Source organism: Papaver somniferum, unplaced genomic scaffold (genome assembly GCF_003573695.1).
Source record: "Papaver somniferum cultivar HN1 unplaced genomic scaffold, ASM357369v1 unplaced-scaffold_123, whole genome shotgun sequence".
NCBI lineage: Eukaryota > Viridiplantae > Streptophyta > Magnoliopsida > Ranunculales > Papaveraceae > Papaver > Papaver somniferum.
In genome coordinates, this window is record NW_020621381.1 from 1,967,499 (window position 1) to 1,972,115 (window position 4,617).

Here is a 4,617-nt window from a genome sequence, read left to right on the forward strand (position 1 = left end):
ATCCTGACACGGCTTCAGGGCTCCATGTGACGATTCATGTTTTACGAAGTATGATGCATATGTCGCTCGAAAGGCCTCTCCGGAGTGTTCTACACCGGGAATTTCATCATAGCCTCTATGTAGAATAACGTAATTGTGCGGTTCTCCGTAAGATTGAGAGCTTAACGCCTTCAAGATGTCGGTGACACTCACTGTTCCCTGACTACATAGAGGAATTCACCTCTACATAGAAGAACGATTGTGCGGTTCTCCGTAAGATTGAGAGCAATAACGTCTTCAGGAGGCCGGTGACACTCATTGTTCCCTGACTATGTAGAGTGTCCGTGTATAGACTCAGGCGGTCCTCCATACATGAAATGTTGAGAGGGAAAAACGTCTTCGGGACATTGGCAACACTCGCTGATTCACCGACTATACGCAAGAGATTAAATTCTACGTCATATTCACCACTGAATTCCTAGAAGATAATCTATCTTATCTTATTGCTCCTATTCACTACACCAAATTCTGGATTTAGCAACGTAGAATAGCAACAGCGCTAGAGCAGTTGCTAATTCGCAGTTACAAAAAGCAGTTGCTAAAGTTTAGCAACAGGTAATTTCTGTTGCGAAACTCGCAACTGCTTATCTTCAGTTTCTTCTAGCAACTGCGGCAAATTCACGCATGCCACTCGTCTTCGTGCCAAGTAACATCTATTGTTATTTTTCTACCTAGTCAACCTAAACCATTTTGAATCAGATATATGATTCCACCCTAACACCCATAATTTCTCTAACCCTAGACTTCAGAAAACTTATCCCTTCTCTATTTTCTATTTTCATTCTCTCTTTTCGGCAGTAGGAAGAAGAAAAAGAAGAGGACGAAGAGATAAGAGCAGTAGATGGTGGTGAAGCAAAAGATATTGGTGCTCAGATCGCACCTGTCGTTAAACTTGAAGAAGTTTACAACTGGTGAAGAAGCTCTTATCCAAATCTCAATAATTTAGTTTTCTAATTCGAATTTGATTTGATTTTTATGGGTTTGATTTTTTGTTGTTGATTGTGTGTAGAAAAGAGAAACTATACCGATTTGATTAAGGTGAAAATCAATAGAAAGAGGAGTTGAAACTTTGAAGATTCTTAAACATAAACATACTGAGAAAGTTGGGTTGGTTATGAGACAATTCAAGATCTGTGCTAATCATCTAGGTTTGTTGTTTTCTGTTTCCGAATTGATTTTGGTTCTACTTGAGGTGTTGATTTGATTTTGTGAGATTTATTTAGGTTTTTTTTTTTTGTTTCTGAAATCCAGAAAATAGTGCGGCTGTGTAAGAGAAAGCTGAGGAGATTGAGAGGGTAAAATTTAATGGAAATTCAGAGAGATCGAGAAATGAAGATGTTAGGGTCTGTGAAGAGATTAGGGTGTTGTTTCCAGTAAGAGAAGATCTGTCGTTAATGATGAGTCTCGGTGGCTGTTAATTGAAGCAATGAATCAACAAATCAGAGGAACATGGAGAAATTAGGGTTTCAAAGGAAGAATTGAAGACATCAATAATGGGTTTGTTCAATATCAAGACAAGGAAGACTAGTTGCTGGCACCAGTTTGCTCTAGAATTAAGGGTTATGTGCGATTCAACATCGGTGATTGATGGCAGAGATCAAAAGGGTGTTTTCTGTTCGAGTCTCAGACGAGTTTGAGAGAAATTCAGTGAAGAAGACTAAGAGATGGTGGTTACAGCTGGGAATGGTGTTTGCTGCTGAAGAATTCATGTTGTGTTGCAGGAATTTTGGGTTGCCCTTAAATTTGATTTTGGTCTGTGTGTGACTGAGTTCTGATGGGAATTGGTGCTGGTAGTTGCATTTGAGCAAGAACAACACAGGGTATGAGTTGCTGCTGTCGAGATCTGCAGGGGTTGAACTGCAAGAATGGTTGCAGTCTCAGGTGGTGCTGTGTATGCTGGAATTACAGGAAAGTTGGTTTGGCTGCTGCTGGGAAGTTTAGTCAAGAGTATGGAGATGTAATTGCATCTGCAATGAAATGCTGGTGGTGCTGTGACAGTGAGACATGAGCAGAGTGATGCAGTGGTGAAATGAACTAACAAGAGCTGAGGGAAAGCTGTAATTGCAGCTGCACTGAAGCTGAGTGAGAAACTAATGCAACTAAAGATGCAAGTGCAGTGACAGTGGATATGGAGCTGTGAGCTGTAGGGAATTGCAGGAATAGACGGGTGGGCAGGAATAGACGGGTGGTCTTGCTGTTGTATGAAGCTGGAGAGAAGGATGAATTGAAGCTGTTGCAGGTGATTTATAGATGAAAGCAGCATGAGCTGAGTTGCAGGCATGTGCAGCTGCAAGTTGAAATGATTTTGTTGGTCCAAGAAGAGAATGAAAGTGCTGCAATAGATGTATGTTAGGATGCAGATGAAGCTGGTATGGAACTGGTGGTGAAGAAGCGAGTTGGCAAAGAATGTGACAGTGAGCTGAAATTACAGAAAATGGGTTGTTGCTGCAGTTACAGATGGAGTTTGCAAGCATTTCATCTTCTTCAACTAACAAAGAAACTACTTCTGTTGGAGTCACCCTTCAGCTCGTATCACCTCCGGTACCTCAGATGTATATTTTCCCCATGATTGCTATTATGTTTCCCTTTCTAGTTCTATTATACATATAAGTATGTGTTTATTCCACTTGTTTATGTGTGCATCTGTATAAGTACAGTGTGACCCTTATATGTGCATCTCTACAAGTACAATATGACCCTAACTTGGAGAACTGCTAATAGATTAGAAGCATTAGAAACGTGTTAACGTCTAGATTAGGGAAGTTTGCGTATTTTTATTTTGTGCATTTAGAACTACGATCCACGAGTATTATTGTTTGGAGCTAAATGGCTTCTTATGCTGCTGTATAACGATTTTTTTTCATGTTGGAATTCGTAGAGGGATGCAACTCAAGCTGCCTCAAGTTTTGAAAATAGGAACCATCTCCCAGAACGTTTACAAGATCAGATGCTTTCCCATCTGTGTTTAAAGTTCAGAACTGACTTCGAAGGGTTGCATCAGCAAGAGACTCTTGAATCCCTCCCTAAAGCCATCCGTTCTAGCATTTCACATTTTCTCTTCGATAATCTCGTTAACAAGGCGTACTTGTTCCGCGGGGTATCAAATGACCTTCTTTTCCAGTTAGTAAGTGACCAGGAACTTTTTGAACTCTCTATTCTGCTTCTTGAATAATTCTGTTTATCCCATCATCCAAGACTCTATCATTTTGAAGGTCTCAGAAATGAAAGCGAAGTATTTCCCTCCGAAAGAAGATGTTATATTGCAGAATGAAGCACCAACAAACTTCTATATACTAGTTATATGCGCTGCGGTAACCACTGAACTCATCTTGTGAAATCCTCTTTGTATTTACTTACAAAATAGAAATTTTCCATTTAATCTTCAATGTCGGATCCGTTTTTTATCGAGTACCATCAGTTCAGTTTTCATTTTAGAGCCAGGGATTGTGTTAATTTTGTTGCAAGTCTTCCAGCTAATATGCTCAAAAGAAAAAGTGATAGTGATCTTGGAATATTAATGGTGGAGATAAAGGTGAGCCCAAGACCACTTTTTCTTTTGAATAGTTTGCTTGCTAATAAATAGTCCGCCAGAAGTCTCCCTGTAAGAAAGTAGCAATTGCGTTGTAAGGCACAAGATTTTACAGCGAGCAAGCCGGAGTTATGGGGGCGAGGAATCAAATCACCGTTGGCCACAAGTTTGAAAATTGTAGTGAATCATAGTCATAGTTAGCAAACCATACCAGAGTGCTCTGCAAGCGAACACTGATTTGGTGGGATCTAGTGAATAATTAATGTTAGATCTCTTTATGATTCTCTGGTGATACGAGTTAAAGGAATAATTCAAGGGTTTCGATGTGTTATCATTTTGCAGGCTCTAACTGAAGGTGAGGAAAAAACCTGACCAAATGTACATCATCAATCTAAAGGTTAATTCTCTTTTAGTTCTTATTTGTATCTAAATTCTTATTATCATGGCCATCGTATTACCATTATCTTAGGCTAATGTCATCACAAACCAAACTACCTCAGAAACACAATCCAGAAATCGTCGTGAATGAAGAGATGGGATGGAAGAACTTAAATTTGATTGGAGCAGCATGGGCAGGTACTTCCTGTAATTTGTATTTCAGTTACTTTTTTTTCCTTAGAGACATCCAACAATGTAGAGTTCATTTTCCTTCAAAACATTTTGTAAGATTTTTTTTTTTTTTGAAAACATTGTAAGATTCTGATGATGTGATGTTAAGTTAACACACACACACACATATATATATATTCAAATGATAATTATTGTTGTGTCATGAATTTTTTGTTGTGTTTCACAATTCAATTATGATTTCATGTTGAATGTGAGGGTTATTTGATTGAATTATCAGAATAGATACAATCAGGATAATGAGAACTGGGTGTTGCATGATAAATTGGTGGGGTGGGGGTATGGATTCTGACTAGGTCAAAGAATAGTTGACTATTTTTTTTCTTGTTGCGAAAATTTAGGAACGCCGGAAACATGTTCTAAATCTGAATCCGAACAACTATATCCTGTTCTAATAAAAAATATCCTGGAATAACTCTAAA

The 4,617-nt window shown here is 38.7% G+C and overlaps 1 long non-coding RNA gene across 2 annotated transcripts; it reads left to right on the forward strand.

Annotated features, from left to right (window-relative positions):
* Positions 1-828: 828 nt before the first annotated feature.
* Positions 829-4,210, forward strand: LOC113331085. Of its 2 annotated transcripts, none has more exons than XR_003350692.1 (7): positions 829-950; positions 1,049-1,187; positions 1,291-2,591; positions 2,918-3,163; positions 3,252-3,350; positions 3,911-3,965; positions 4,069-4,210. It is a non-coding gene; the product is annotated as an uncharacterized LOC113331085 (long non-coding RNA). The 2 variants fall into 2 exon arrangements; XR_003350693.1 differs by having other exon boundaries at positions 3,259-3,350.
* The last annotated feature ends 407 nt before the right edge of the window (positions 4,211-4,617 follow it).